The following is a 17,637-nucleotide window of genomic DNA, read 5'->3' as shown; positions in this document are numbered from 1 at the left end:
TAGTAAGACAGTCAGTCAGGTGCCAGATGTCTCCTGTTAGATATTACCAGAGTAGCAATTTATATATTTAGCTTTTCCTGTGTTTTCCTAGTAGTATATTTCTTAAATGTCATGCATATTTTTCTATTTAAGAGGTTACATCTTGCATTTTAACTGTAAGCATAAATTCAGCCAGTCTGTAGTGCAGTTTTCATTTCCTCTGAACAGCCAACTATATATCTCATTAAGGCATCAGTGTCCATTGGTGAGACATCAGGAGTGTAGCAAGTTGCATAACTAGGTTTCTGTTTGTTTTTATAGTTTACTTCTTCAGTTAGTCTTGCTAGCATGCACATGATGCATGCATGCTGTGGACGGATGCAGGAGGAGCAGGCTGCAGTTTGTGAACAGCCAAATGCACTTTTGACTGTGGTTTTCAGAATGCTGACACCTCAGATGTCGCTTGTTTCACTCATGAGTTCTGCTGCCGAGGCACCTTCTAGTGTACCTGATGCGGTGGACCTGCGCTCACAGTAGGGTGACTGGTGGGTGGCAACATGCTCATGTTGCTCAATGTATGGCCTTGCCTATTTGCTCAATGAGTGAACAGGTGACCATTCCCTCACAAGGGTCTCAGCACACACTTGTGGGTAGGGTAATTATTGGGAGCTCCAACATTGGGTATGTTATGGGGCCCTTATGAAGATAGCATTCAGGGCTGAAAAGGGAGCCAATGTGCACTTGGTATGTCTGCTGGTGCAGGAGGGGGGGGGGGGGGGGGGGTCTCGTGCAGGATGCAGCTGTTTGCAAGTTGTGGCTCATGCTCATGGCAGCACCAATAATACCTGTCACATAGTTTCTGAGGCCATCCTCAGTTCATACAGATGGTTGTTGGAGGTAGTGAAGGCTGCTGGCATTGCGTGCAGGGTGCAAGCAGAGCTTACAATTTGCAGTGCTGTTCCTAGAGTTGATAGGGGCCCTTCAGCTTGGAGCCAAGTGGAGGGTCTCAACCAGAGGCTTCATCAGCTCTATGACAGTCTTGGCTGCAGATTTCTAGACCTGCATTATCAGGTGGGGATTTGTAGGTCTCCCCTTGACAGGTATGTCTGACTACACAAAGGAAGCAGCTATGTGGATGGCAGAGTACTTTGGAGTGCACACGAGAGATTTTTAGGCTAGACGGTAGTTTGAGGTGCTCTGATGACCACCATCAGTCAATATGCAGAGAGGGGAGTCATATTGTATTAGGAATAAAGACATTTCAACTGTCACAATTTCGTCAGCAAATTGTGGAAGTATTTGTAACAAGGTTCCCAAATGTACTGCCCTCCAGGAAAGTTCTCGCACTCACATTATTCTTTGGACCAAGAGCTGGCTGAAAACCAAAGTGGAAAGTTCTGAGATGTTTAGCGAGTCATGGAACATATATTGGAAAGACATATTAGATACTATAGAAGGGCGTGTTCACTGCAGTTGACAAAAATTTTGTCTCTATTAAGGTTGAAGTTGAGTGTGACAGTGAAGTTATCCAGTCTCATATAACAGGTCTAGATGCAACATAATTAATTGTTGGATGTTTTTACCAGTCACTTGATTCTGATGTGACTGTTCTATAGCCAGTCAAAGAAAGTCTATGGTCAGTAGTGCATAAATACCCTGATCATGCAATATTAGTTGGAGGTGACTTCTACCAAATGTACACTGGGATGTCTATGGGTTCATTCAAGGGGTACAGACTGATAGTCATGTGAAGTACTTTCGAACATGTTTTCTGAAAACTGTCTTGAGCTGTTAGTTCAGCAGTCCACATGCAATGGAAATATCTTAGACCTTGTAGCTACAAATAGGCTGGACCTTATTGACAGCATCAGTATGGAGATGGGGATTAGTGATCAAGGTGTCATTATAGCAACTATGGTTACAAAAGTTAATGAAGCAGTCAAGAAGGGTACGACAGTGTTTCTGCTAGAAAGAGCAGATAAGCAATTTTTAGCATCACACTTAAACTGTGAACTGACATCATTAGTTCCAGTAAGATGGGCATAGAGGAATTATGGGCAAAGTTTAAGCAGGTTGTGGAGAACTATGTGCCCAATAACTGGATTTAGGACAAAAAAGACCTATCACGTTTTAACAATGAAATTCAGGAAATGCTAAGGAAGCAGAGGCTGTTGTACTCTTGGTTCAAAAGAGAATGCACAAACGATGACAGGCAAAGATTAGTAGAGATTCATGCATATGTGAAAAGATCTATGTGTGAAACATGCAACTACCATGATCATACCTTAGGTAAAGATCTAGCAGAGCACATGAGTAAATTCTGGACCTACAGAAAATCACTAAATGGGCCCAAGGCTTCCATCCAGGCACTCATCGACCAGTCTGGTGTAGCACTTGCAGGTAGCAAAGCAAAAGCCAAAGTTCTAAATTTTGCATTTAAGAAATTGTTCACACAAGAGAACAAACAAAGATACCATTGTCTGAACATCAAACAGGCTCTCACATGAACAACATAATAATAAGCATCTCTGGCATAGACAAACAACTTACATATATCACAAATTTCTCACCCAGCACAAAGTCTCAAGTAACTGGAGAAAAATGCATGTGTCTCCTTTATATAAGAAGGGTAAAAGTACAGACCCACAAAATTACAAACATGGTTCAAATGGCTTTGAGCACTAAGGGACTTAACTTCTGAGGTCATCAGTCCCCTAGAACTTAAAACTACTTAAACCTAACTAACCTAAGGACATCACACAAATCCATGCCCGAGGCAGGATTCAAACCTGCGACCATAGCGGTTGCGCAGTTCCAGACTGTAGAACCTAGAACCGCTCGGCCACCCCAGCCAGCATACAATTACAGACCAATATCTTTAACATTTGTTTGCTGCAGAATTCTTGAACATAATCTCAGTATGAATGTATTAAATTTCCTTGAGACAGAGATGCTTATGTCCATGAATCAGAATGGTTTTCGAAAGCATCTCTCATGCAAGACTCAGCTTGCCCTTTCTTCACATGATATACAGTGAACTATGGATGAAGAGCGATAGGCAGATACCATGTTTTTAGATTTCCAGAAAGCATCTCACACGGTGCCCAATTGCAGACTGTTAATGAAGGTACAAGCATATAGAATAGGTTCCCAGATATGTGAGTGGCTCTAAGACTTCTTAAGTAATAGAAGCCACTAAGTTGTCTTCAATGGCAAGTGTTCATCAGAGACAACGGTATCATCAGGAGTGTCCCAGGGAAGTGTAATAGGACTGCTATCATTTACTATACACATAAATGATCTGGTGGGCAGGGACATCTGTAGATGTTTTCTGATGATGCTGTAGTGTATGGGGAGGTGTCCAGATGATTAAGACAAAATTTCTATTTGGTGTGATGAATGGCAGATAGCTACAAATGTAGGAAACTGTAAGTTAATCTGCATAAGTAGGAAAAACAAACTCATAATGTTTGGAAGTGGCATCAGTAGTGTCCTGCTTGACACAGTCATGTCATTTAAATATCTAAGCATAATGCTGCAAAACAATATGAAATGGAATGAGCATGTGAGGATTGTAGTAGGAAAGGCGAATGGTCAGCTTCTATTTATTGGGAGAATTTTGGGAAAGTGGGACAATACTGCATATAGGATTCTAGTGTGACCTATTTTTGAGTATTGTTTGGAGTCTGTACCAGGTCAGACTAAAGGAAGACATTGAAGCAATTGAGAGGTAGGTTGCTACATTTGTCACTGTTAGGTGTTACAAAGATGCTTCATGAACTCAAACAGGAATCCCTGGAGGGAAAGTGAAGTTCTTTTCAAGGAACACTATTGAGAAAATTTAGAGAACCAGCATCTGAAGCTGATTGCTGAACTGTTCTACCACTACCAATATACATTTCACACAAGGACCACAAAAATAAGATACAAGAAGTTAGGGCTCATCTGGAGGCATACAGACAATCATTTTTCCCTGACTTTATTTGTGAATGAAACAGGAAAGGAAATGACTAGTACTGGTACAGGCTACCCTCTACCACGCAGCACATGGTGGCTTTTGGAGTATGTATGTAGATGCAGATGTACCTTATCACCAATTATAGTGGCTGAAATCTAACATGACTGGAACAACTTGAAAAACCATACAGTAGGTCGACTGGCTAAAGGCATCACAAGAGGTCATTTAAGAGTAAGCAGGTGGACAACAGCAACTGTTGTTGTTGTGGTCTTCAGTCCAGAGACTGGTTTCGATGCAGCTCTTCATGCTACTCTATCCTGTGCAAGCTTCTGCATCTCCCAGTACATACTGCAACCTATATTCTTCTGAATCTGCTTAGCGTATTCATCTCTTGGTCTCCCTCTACGACTTTTACCCTCCACGCTTCCCTCCAATACTAAATTGGTGATCTCTTGATGCCTCAGAACATGTCCTACCAACCGATCCCTTCTTCTAGTCAAGTTGTGCCACAAATTCCTCTTCTTCCCAATTCTATTCAATACCTCCTCATTAGTTATGTGATCTACCCATCTAATCTTCAACATTCTTCTGTACAGCGACTACAAAATGACAAATAACAGAGACAGCATGACAGTATAACAAGTCCAGAAAGTAAACCCAGATCAAAACCTGAGACACAGCAAATCCACAACCAAGACAATGATGTGTAGTGATATCAGTACAACAGCACAGAGAAATCGTGACTGACTGACCCTAGCGCTGTGGTGCCGATAGCTTTAAAATGCTGATAGGCTGGCCTGGCAGGTGTGCCCTCATGGTGGCAATGGCAGTGCTCAGCCTGTTGACTGCAGCAGTGCTGTCTAGCAGCCTTCATCAAGGTCCATGGCTTGCAGCAGGCTTTAAAACTCACCAGGCTGGTATACCAGAAGGACAGATAGGTCTAGAGATTTTGAAGTTGAAAAACTAACATTTTTGTCAAATACAATCAGTTATTTCCAAAAATTAACCATTTTGGCAGCAGAATCCAGCATAGGTGTCTGATTTCTTTATAAAAGAAGAAACAGCCAGTACTGATGGGTATATAACAGTTCTGAAATAAGTTTGTCACTTCACTACAAGCATTTTACATTCCACAAGAAATACCATAGGTCTTCCAAGAAGTAGCCGGACCACACTGTGCATGAGGTGCTTTATTTTTTTCAATGTACAGTTAAATAACTGTGTCATTGCTTTGCACTATTATACATTTACAGAAACGATCTTGAGTCGGTAACTATACACACTAGGCCTTACCTCCTGTGACTGCTTTTTATGTAACTCATTACAGAGCTTTGTTTTCCAGAACATTACTGCACAATGAATGAGCTTCAATGTTTGATCAGTGAGGCTTGTATACCGATTGCCACTGAAAAGTGCAGTGGATGTTTGTCAATTTCATTGCTCATTTGTTCCAGTTCTGTGGCATACACATATTTTGAACAGCTTTTAGTACATTATTAGACTGATGCACTATCCTCTCCTACCTCTTTCTTTGACTCTGTATATCCAAAGCAGTGTCCTTTATTATCTGCTGGTGATTTTAGAACAAAGTAAAAATTTTCTCTGTCTAGTTATCACATTTCCAATAAAGGCACTACTTCTTATAACCTCCTATAATTAACTTTTATATGTTTATTTCACCTCAAAATTAGTGAGTTCCTTATGGAATAATGAACCTGACTCAACATCAAAGTCTCTCATCCCCATTTCATTGCTGCCATCAAACATTACTTCCCCCAGTATCCTGTGATCCCAAACCTACCACCTCATTCCCTATCAAAGGCAATCCCATATTCAGTCTGTGAGTGTTAGAGAAAATGTGAGCACTCATTTGTTGTCCTGGGCAAGATCTTAGTGAATATCATTTGCCATTGTCTTCTATCATCCTGCCATTGTCTTCTGTTACTAACTCTGATTTGTGCTTATGTACCATGTGGATGACTGTCACCATTTGTGCACTAGGATGTTGTGTTGTTCTAGACCAGTATGAAGTGAAAGGAAGGAATAGGTGTAACACAATCTGACACACAGCCTGATCACACCAAGGGAAGAAACTGAGCTTAACATTCCACTGACAGTTTGCTGTTAATAGTGTTGTGTGCTCTCACTCCATGATGAAAGGAAAGAAGATTAAAGTTTAAAACACACACACACACACACACACACACACACACACACACAAACACACACACACAAACACACACACACACACACACACACACACACACACACAGATATATATTCAGAAATTCTTCAATGGAGTACAAGGCATTGTCAAGCAGATATGATTTCAGCTGCGTTTGAAGTTAATTTTATTACCTATTAAATTCTTTACACTCTTGAGCAAGTGGTCAAAAACTTGTACGGCTGCATACCTAAATCTTGTCTGTGTCACATTGAGACTGAGTAATGAATAGCATAAGTCATTTCTCCTTTTGTTATTATCTTTATTAATGTTGTTGTTGCTTTAGAACTGTGACTAATTGTTGACAACAAACTTCATAGGGTAATATAATATATTATACTGAGAGGCTTTTGTCAGTATGGCCACTGTTTAAGAGACAACTGTGTCCCTAGAGTAGACACTGCATGTGATCCAAAAGAAACACACACTTTAGTCCTCAATCATGAATTGTGCAAGAATCTGTTGTGGTCTTCAGTCCTGAGACTGGTTTGATGCAGCTCTCCATGCTACTCTATCCTGTGCAAGCTTCTTCATCTCCCAGTACCTACTGCAACCTACATCCTTCTGAATCTGCTTAGTGTATTCATCTCTTGGTCTCCTTCTACGATTTTACCCTCCACACTACCCTCCAATACTAAATTGGTGATCCCTTGATACCTCAGAACATGTCCTATCAACCAATCCCTTCTTCTAATCAAGTTCTGCCACAAACTCCTATTCTCCCCAATCCTATTCAGTACTTCCTCATTAGTTATGTACTCTACCCATCTAATCTTCAGCATTCTTCTGTAGCACCACATTCTGAAAGCTTCTATTTTCTTCTGTTCAAACTATTTATCATCCATGTTTCACTTCCATACGTGGCTACACTCCATACAAATACTTTCAGAAACGACTTCCTGACACTTAAATCTATACTCGATGTTAACAAATTTCTCTTCTTCAGAAATGCTTTCCTTGCCATTGCCAGTCTAGATTTTATATCCTCTCTGCTTCAACCATCATGTTATTTTGCTCCCCAAATAGCAAAACTCCTTTACTACTTTAAGTGTCTCATTCCCTAATCTAATTCCCTCAGCATCACCCGATTTAATTCGACTATATTCCATTATCCTCATTTTGCTTTTGTTGATGTTCATCTTATACCCTCCTTTCAATACATTATCCATTCCATTCAACTGCTCTTCCAGGTCCTTTGCTGTCTCCAACAGAATTACAATGTCATCGACGAACCTCAAAGTTTTTATTTCTTCTCCATGGATTTTAATACCTACTCTGAATTTTCCTTTTCTTTCCTTCACTGCTAGCTAAATATAAAGATTGAATAACATTGGGGAGAGGCTACAACCCTGTCTCATTCCCTTCCCAACCACTGCTTCCCTTTCATTTTCCTCTACTTTTATAACTGCCATCTGGTTTCTGTACAAATTGTAAATAGCCTTTCGCTCCCTGTATTTTACCCCTGCCACCTTCAGAATTTGGAATAGAGTATTCCAATCAACATTGTCAAAAGCTTTCTCTAAGTCTACAAATGCTAGAAATGTAGGTTTGCCTTTCCTTAATCTTGCTTCTAAGATAAGTCGTTGGGTCAGTATTGCCTCACGTGTTCCAATATTTCTACAGAATCCAAACTGATCATCTCCAAGGTCGGCTTCTACCACTTTTTCCATTCGTCTGTAAAGAATTCACGTTAGTATTTTGCAGCCGTGACTTATTAAACTTATAGTTTGGTAATTTTCACATCTGTCAACACCTGCTTTCCTTGGGATTGGAATTATTATGTTCTTCTTGAAGTCTGAGGGTATTTTGCTGTCTCATACATCTTGATCACCACATGGTAGAGTTTTGTCAGGACTGGCTCTCCCAAGGCTGTCAGTAGCTCTAATGGAATGTTGTCTACTCCCGGGGCCTTGTTTCGACTCAGGTCTTTCAGTGCTCTGTCAAACTCTTCACGCAGTATCTTATCTCCCATTTTATCTTCATCTACACTCTCTTCCATTTCCATAATATTGTCCTCAAGTATATTGCCCTTGTATAGACCCTCTATATACTCCTTCTATCTTTCTGCTTTCCCTTCTTTGCTTAGAACTGGGTTTCCATCTGAGCTCTTGATATTCATACAAGTAGTTCTCTTTTCTCCAAAGGTCTCTTTAATTTTCCTGTAGGCAGTATCTATCTTACCCCTAGTGATATGCACCTCTACATCCTTACATGTGTCCTCTAGCCATCCCTGCTTAGCCATTTTGCACTTCCTGTCGTTCTCATTTTTTAGACGTTTGTATTCCTTTTTTCCTGCTTCATTTACTGCATTTTTATATTTTCTCCTTTCATCGATTACATTCAGTATTTCTTCTGTTACCCAAGGATTTCTATTAGCCCTCGTCTTTTTACCTACTTGCTCCTCTGCTGCCTTCACTACTTCATCCCTCCAAGCTACCCATTCTTCTTCTACTGTATTTCTTTCCCCCATTCCTGTCAACTGTTCCATTATGCTCTCCCTGAAACTCTGTACAATCTCTGGTTTAGCCAGTTTATCCAGGTCCCATCTCCTTAAATTCCCACCTTTTTGCAGTTTCTTCAGTTTTAATCTACAGTTCATAACCAATAGATTGTGGTCAGAGTCCACATCTGCCTCTGGAAATGTCTTACAATTTAAAACCTGGTTCCTAAACCTCTGTCTTACCATTATATAATCTATCTGAAACCTGTCAGTATCTCCAGGCATCTTCCATGTATATAACTTTCTTTTATGATTCTTAAACCAAGTGTTAGCTATGATTATGTTGTGCTCTGTGCAAAATTCTACCAGGCGGCTTCCTCTTTCATTTCTTACCCCCACTCCATATTGACCTACTACATTTTCTTCTCTCCCTTTTCCTGCTATCAAATTCCAGTCACCCACGACTATTAAATTTTCATCTCCTTTCACTATCTGAATAATTTCTTTTATTTCATCATACATTTCTTCAATTTCTTCGTCATCTGCAGAGCTAGTTGCCATATAAACTTGTACTACTGTAGTAGGCATGGGCTTTGTGTCTATCTTGGCCACAATAATGCATTCACTATGCTGTTTGTAGTAGCTTACCCGCACTTCTATTTTTTTATTCATTATTAAACCTACTCTTGCATTACCCCTATTTTATTTTCTATTTATAACCCTGTATTCACCTGACCAAAAGTCTTGTTCCTCCTGCCACCGAACTTCACTAATTCCCACTATATCTAACTTTAACCTATCCATTTCCCTTTTTAAATTTTCTAACCTACCTGCCCGATTACGGGATCTAACATTCCACGCTCCGATCCGTAGAACGTCAGTTTTCTTTCTCCTGATAAATGCGTCCTCCTGAGTAGTCCCCGCCCGTAGATCCGAATGGGGGACTATTTTACCTCCGGAATATTTTACCCAAGAGGTCGCCATAATCATTTATCCATACAGTAAAGCTGCATGCCTCAGGAAAAATTACGGCTGTAGTTTCCCCTTGCTTTCAGCCGTTCGCAGTACCAGCACAGCAAGGCCATTTTTGGTTAGTATTCAAAGGCCGGATCAGTCAATCATCCAGATTGTTGCCCCTGCAACTATTGAAAAGGCTGCTGCCCCTCTTCAGGAACCACACATTTGTCTGGCCTCTCAACAGATACCCCTCCGTTGTGGTTGCACCTACGGTACAGCTATCTGTATCGCTGAGGCATGCAAGCCTCCCCACCAACGGCAAGGTCCATGGTTCATGGGGGTGGTGTGCAAAAATATGCAGTCATAAAACATTACTGATTTAAAATAAGAAAAGTAAGTCAACATTTTGAAATTTAGATCTCCAAAAACCAAAATTATACATAACACAGAAGTTGCAAGGCTTAGATGTTTTAAGATCTGTAAAATGTGACTTCCAATTCAGGTGCTTATCAGTATAAAATGTGGCTTCCAGTTAATGTTCTGATCAATATAAACACTTAAAAATTTAGAATATTCTGTTTCATTTTCTGATTTCCCATCATGTATTATTTATAATGGTGTTGTCAGGCATTGTGCAGAACAGAATTACATATACTGTATTTTACTTAAGTTCAGTGACAGTCCATTTGCAGAGAACCAGTTATTAATTTTTAATATTTTTAGTGAAGTTTCTCCATTAGGCTTGACTGTATTATTTAGATAATCAGGAAAGACAAATATTTCTGCTTCTTGGATACCATTTATGTTGATGGATAACTTATACATAAGAACAAGAGTGGACATAATATAAATCCCCATAGCGATTATTCTCCATTCAGAAGAAAATGCTGTTTCGTCATGTACACATACTGAATTTCTTGATGTGACTCTCTTCGTCCTTGTAGTAGATACACTGAAGAGACAAAGAAACTGGTACACCTGCCTAATATTGTGTAGGGCCACCACAAGCACACAGAAGTGCCTCAACATGATATGGTATGGATTTGACTAATGTCTGAAGTAGTGCTGGAGGAAACTGACACAATGAATCCTGCAGGGCTGTTCATAAATCCACAAGAGTATGACAGGGTGGAGATCTCTTCCGAACAGCATCTCAGATATGCTGAATAATATTCCTGCCTGAGGAGTTTGGTGGCTAGTGGAAGTGTTTAAACTCAAAAGGGTGTTCCTGGAGCCACTCTGTAGCAATTCTGGATGTGTGGGGTGTCACATTGTCCTGCTGGAATTGTCCAAGTCCACTGGAATGCACAGTGGACATGAATGGATGCAGGTGATCAGACTGGATGCTTATGTACATGTCACTTGTCTGAGTCATATCTAGGTGTATCAGGAGTCCCATATCACTCCAGGTGCACACCATTACAGTCTCCACCAGCTTGAACAGTCCCCTGCTGACATGCAGGACCCATGGATTCATGAGGTTGTATCCACTATACATCTGTCAGCTCAATACAATTTGAACCGAGACTCATCTGACCAGGCAATATGTTTCTAGTCATTAACAGTCCAATGTTGGTGTTGATGGGCCTAGGCGAGGTGTAAAGTTTTGTGTCATGCAGTCATCAAACTTAAACCAGTGGGGCTTCAGCTCCAAAAGCCCACATCGAAAATGTTTCGTTGAATGGTTCGCACTCTGACACTTGTTAATGGCTCAGCCTGAAATCTGCAGCCACCTGCAGAAGGGTTACACTTCTGTCATGTTGAACAATTCTCTTCAGTCATCATTGGTCCCATTATGCAGGATCTTTTTCCAGGTGCAGCGATATCAGAGATTTGATGTTTCTCCAGATTCCTGATATTCATGGTACACTCACTCATGAAATGGTCATACGGGAAAATCCCCACTTCATTGCTACCTCAGAGATGCTGTGTCCCATCGCTCATGAGCCAACTATAACACCACATTCAAGCTCACTTAAATCTTGATAACCTGCCATTGTAGCAGCAGTAACGGATATAACAACTGTGCCAGACAGTTGTGGTCTTATATAGGCATTGCCGACCTCAGTGCTACATTCTGCCTGTTTACATACCTCTGTATTTGAATATGCATGCCTATACCAGTTTCTTTGGTGCTTCAGTGTAGGATGAAAACCATGTACCAGTAGATATCTGATACCGTAATATTTAAGCTTCTCTAGGAGTATGCTGTGAAATGAACAATAAAATGCTTTTGACAAGTCACAGAAAATATCAGTTGGCAATATTCTGTCATCTAAATTTTGTATAATCTGATTTGTGATTTGAAAAATAAAATATCCTGTGGAGTGATCCTTCTGAGATCCAAACTGAGACTGACTAAGTATCTTTATTTTGAGAGAGTTGTATTAAGGTTCTTGGATATTACTACATAATCTTTTCCTGTGCTTTTGAGAAAGAGGTGAGTATGGAAACTAGTTGGTATTTATTAATACCTGTCTTCTTATCTTTTCTGTATAGAGTTTCGAGAATAGCACATTACAGTCTGTCTGGTAATTCCACGGTGACAGTGATGAATCGTGTATGTGACTGAATAGATTGGATATACACTCCTGGAAATTGAAATAAGAACACTGTGAATTCATTGTCCCAGGAAGGGGAAACTTTATTGACACATTCCTGGGGTCAGATACATCACATGATCACACTGACAGAACCACAGGCACATAGACACAGGCAACAGAGCATGCACAATGTCGGCACTAGTACAGTGTATATCCACCTTTCGCAGCAATGCAGGCTGCTATTCTCCCATGGAGACGATCGTAGAGATGCTGGATGTAGTCCTGTGGAACGGCTTGCCATGCCATTTCCACCTGGCGCCTCAGTTGGACCAGCGTTCGTGCTGGACGTGCAGACCGCGTGAGACGACGCTTCATCCAGTCCCAAACATGCTCAATGGGGGACAGATCCGGAGATCTTGCTGGCCAGGGTAGTTGACTTACACCTTCTAGAGCACGTTGGGTGGCACGGGATACATGCAGACGTGCATTGTCCTGTTGGAACAGCAAGTTCCCTTGCCGGTCTAGGAATGGTAGAACGATGGGTTCGATGATGGTTTGGATGTACCGTGCACTATTCAGTGTCCCCTCGACGATCACCAGTGGTGTACGGCCAGTGTAGGCGATCGCTCCCCACACCATGATGCCGGGTGTTGGCCCTGTGTGCCTCGGTCGTATGCAGTCCTGATTGTGGCGCTCACCTGCACGGCGCAAAACACGCATACAACCATCATTGGCACCAAGGCAGAAGTGACTCTCATCGCTGAAGACGACACGTCTCCATTCGTCCCTCCATTCACGCCTGTCGCGACACCACTGGAGGCGGGCTGCACGATGTTGGGGCGTGAGCGGAAGACGGCCTAACCGTAGCCCAGCTTCATGGAGACGGTTGCGAATGGCCCTTGCCGATACCCCAGGAGCAACAGTGTCCCTAATTTGCTGGGAAGTGGCGGTGCGGTCCCCTACGGCACTGCGTAGGATCCTACGGTCTTGGCGTGCATCCGTGCGTCGCTGCGGTCCGGTCCCAGGTCGACGGGCACGTGCACCTTCCGCCGACCACTGGCGACAACATTGATGTACTGTGGAGACCTCACGCCCCACGTGTTGAGCAATTCGGCGGTACGTCCACCCGGCCTCCCGCATGCCCACTATACGCCCTCGCTCAAAGTCCGTCAACTGCACATACGGTTCACGTCCACGCTGTCGCGGCATGCTACCAGTGTTAAAGACTGCGATGGAGCTCCGTATGCCACGACAAACTGGCTGACACTGACGGCGGCGGTGCACAAATGCTGCGCAGCTAGCGCCATTCGACGGCCAACACCGCGGTTCCTGGTGTGTCCGCTGTGCCGTGCGTGTGATCATTGCTTGTACAGCCCTCTCGCAGTGTCCAGAGCAAGTATGGTGGGTCTGACACACCGGTGTCAATGTGTTCTTTTTTCCATTTCCAGGAGTGTATTTGAAGAACTGAAACTTAGTATTTTGCTCAAGATACTACCAACTCAGAGATGCTGCAAACTTCTTGCATGCATTCTGTTGCTTCAACTTTTGAACTGTCCATGCCAAACTTCTGAGCTACATCTGGGAAATGTTTTAATAAATATGTTGGCTACCTGACTGCTCCTGCCATTCCTTTAACTGATTTCTTAACTACTGTCTTAGAGCTTTAACTTTCTTCCCTGAATATTAATTTCAGATTTTATAAGAGGCAGTTTTTAAACAGTCTCCTTAAGATACCACAGGATTTCTTATGATATGAAATCAGTACTACTTCTCTATTTTTCCTAACCATTTCATTTAAGTTCTTTGTCCTTGCACATTATATTGATTCCTTTTGTAACTCAAGATATTTTTATGTCTTATTGGTATCATACTTCATTGATTTCACTTCATTGGTGTCTAGAGAAAGCAGCTTTTGAAAAGTCATAGACTCCCACCCATAAAAATGTTAAATTTGGAACTGACAAGTGTCACGTCACATACATCCCTCTAGTTGGCTTCTTCATGGCGGCCTTGAAGTTTTCTGATGTTTGTGCATAAATTTCTCTGTTTCTCATTACATCACTTCATTTTAGTTGGTTATTTTTTTTAGTATAGCTACTTGTGTAGCATGAACGGAGAAACCATTCACTACTGGATAAATATTTGTGGTTATCCTATAAAAATGTGATCTATTAGTTTACTGCTTTCCTGTGTGATTCCAGTGGGAAAATTGAGGACAAAACTCATGATTAAAACCTTCAGATAACATATTTGCTTTCTTTTGTCTGCAAATAGTGTTCATTAAGCTCTTGCCCAAAATAACAATGGGATGCTCACAGACTGAATATGGGATTCGCATTGTTAGGGGATGAGGTGGTAGGTTTGGAATCACAGGATGCTGGGAGAAGTAAGGTTTGATGGCAACAGGGAAACGAGAATGAGGGATATTGATGTTCAGAAAGATACAATGCTCCACAAAGGAATCCCTAACTTTGAAGAAAAATAAATAAGTAAAACTTAATTACAGAATCTGATAATATTGTTCTATTTACAAATAATATAGAAGATCTTCAAACATTAGTTAGTGAACTTGTGTTAGTCTGTTCTGACTTCAGTCTAAAAATGAAGTATGACAAAATCAAGGTCATGGACACCGGAGGTAAAAATATGTGTTGGAATTCAATGGATCAGAGAACGTATCAGTCTGGGTCAACTTGTAATTACGAAAGGTTACTTAAAACCAGAAATATCTTGATGTATTAAATCGGGCTGGTAGCTTATGGAAGTCACTCTTCAGTATTTAAGTCCAAGATGTTGGTTGAGCTAAAGAACATAGTTTTTGATTAATAAGTATTGCTGGTAAACTTATGCCTGTGAGATATGGACATTGAGTGAGTCCACTGCTAGAAAACTCATATCAGTAGTAGCTTATAGAGGAATAGAAAGATCAATATTGTGATATGCAAAGAAAGGCAGAAAGAAAGTAGTGAATGTCAGACAAACAACAAAGAGCAGTGACATATTGGAAAGAGTGAATACTTTGAGGATGAGATTTTCATTCTGCAGTGGAGTGTATGCTGATATGAAAATTCCTGGCAGATTAAAACTGTGTGCCGGACCGAGACTCGAACTCGGGACCTTTGCCTTTTGCGGGCAAGTGCTCTACCATCCAAGCTACCCAAGCACGACTCACGACGTGCCTTCACAGCTTCAATTCTGCCAGTACCTCGTCTCCTACCTTCCAAACTTCACAGAAGCTCTCCTGCAAACCTTGTAGAACTAGCACTCATGGAAGAAAGGATATTGCGGAGACATGGCTTAGCCACAGCCTGGGGGATATTTCCAGAATGAGATTTTCACTCTGCAGTGGAGTCTGCACTGATATGAAGCTGTGAAGGCGGGTCGTGAGTTGTGCTTGGGTAGCTCAGATGGTAGAGCACTTGCCCACGAAAGGCAAAGGTCCCGAGTTCAAGTCTCGGTCCAGCACACAGTTCTAATCTTCCAGGAATTTTCAGTAAATACTTTGAAATGGCAGTGGGCTGGTCATGTTGCTCAAAGAAAGGATAGCAGATGGTCAAAACAAACAGCACATCATAGCTCAATTTACCAAAAATGATTGAGGGGGAAGACCACCAAACAGAGGAGACAGACTGCTTGATTCAGTAAGAAACAGGTAGCTCTAGATCAGTATAAATGAAGGAACCTGCTGTGGTCCAAATCAAAAAGGTCATGTGGCCAAGTGACTAAACTGAGTGATGATGATGATTTCAAAGAATTTTTGAGAATTTCCCAGAGAGATTTATAGACTATAAAAATTATTAACAGTAATTTGCAAGCACAGAACTACTGTTTCTGATAGATTTGAGCTTGACTTACTTTTAATACATATGAGAACTATCCCATTCTCTATATTTTTCCCTACAGAAATAGGCTACTAACATATTTATGTGTGTTGTTTCTAGGAACTTCTGTATTTACATGGTGCTCGGGCAGACACATTACGTCAACTTTCTATTGACATCCACAGGACATGTGTGGCTGTAAGTGAAAAAGTGGCAATGGCGACGTCTCCAATGGCAACTGACTCCAGATTAGTCCCCTATTTGGACCTCCAAGTGGAAACTGCCAAGGGACAGGAGCCATGACAAAAAATATTGAATAATCAATGAAGTGAAACTTCCTGGAAGATTTGGAAGATAGGAGATGAGGTACTGGTGGAAGTAAAGCTGTGAGTACAGGTCATAAGTTGTGCTTGTGTAGCTCAGTAGTAGAGCATTTGCCTGCAAAAGGCAAAGGTCCCAAGTTCGAGTCTCAGTCCAGCAAACAATTTTAATCTTCCAATAACTTTTATATAAGCGTACACTATGCTGCAGAGTGAAAACTTCACTCTGGAATCAATGAAGCTGTGGCATGCTATGAGTCAGAGTATGGAATATCAAGAGTTTGAATGTGGCAGGGAAGCTGGGAATGCAAGGCCTCAGTCTATATATAGGGGACATCAGTGAACTGAAAGGGACAGAAGATAAGATTTCTGGTTGGGTGAACATAGGACAATATCAACACCATCAGAAAACAAGAGTAGGATAAATCAGCTTCAGGAATTGCTCAAGCATGTAACTAGTACTACGAGACAGCATCAGTCACTGGGACTGCCAGCCATCCTGAATTTTTGCCACTAAATGAGGCTCAATGAGATTGGGAAGTATATCAAAATTGCCTTGTGCTGCACTTTCAGGAAGTGATACCAAATGCCTAGTTCATCAATGAACCTTTTTGTTTTCTGTGAATCCACAGTTATAGTATGTGGTTAAAAAATTAGCTCCACAGTCCAGTTTATTTGTGTTGCTGTTGGCTGAAATATTCTCTTTGTGATTCAAACATTTTTCTCAAAATATGCATCTGTTGGCAGCAAGCCTAAAATTCTTACAATATTAAAATCAAAAAACGGAAAATCCAGAATGGAATGTAACAGTATTAGAGAAGGAAAGTTGCTACTCACCATATAGTGGAGATGCTGAGTCGCGATAGGTGCAACAAAAAGATTCACATAATTCACAATTGTGTGAATCTTTTTGTTGTGCCTATCGCAACTCAGCATCTCTGTTATATGGTGGATAGTAACTTTCCTTCTCTAATATTGTTACAATATTAAAAGTCAGGCACTGTAATCTGTGTCTTGGATTGCAAATTTGCAGGGGTTGAGCAGAATATGCATATTTGTGTGTGTGTGAATGTGTGTGTGTGTGAGAGGGGGTCAGTCATATGTGGGAAGTTGATCCATGATATAAAGAATATCCACACAAGCATTTAGACAGTTGGACTGCTCCCTGTCTGAAATGTTGCAAATTGTGTGAGGATTTGCAAACATTGCAAGTTATGCAGCAAATGTCTTCAGCAATCTTTCATATTTTACATGTAGCCCAGATTCATAGTGACACAGTGTACTGGGTTTCCATAACACTCTACGGCCTTGTCCCTTGCAGACATGGGCTGGTACCAGGTGTCATTCCTTGTGATACACTCACTTTCCAAGTTGTCCAGACTTTTGCTTTGTATA

The sequence above is a fragment of the Schistocerca americana genome, chromosome 5 (assembly GCF_021461395.2).
Source record: "Schistocerca americana isolate TAMUIC-IGC-003095 chromosome 5, iqSchAmer2.1, whole genome shotgun sequence".
Lineage (NCBI taxonomy): Eukaryota > Metazoa > Arthropoda > Insecta > Orthoptera > Acrididae > Schistocerca > Schistocerca americana.
The sequence above is the reverse complement of the archived record's forward strand: the minus strand, read 5'-3'. Positions refer to the sequence as shown.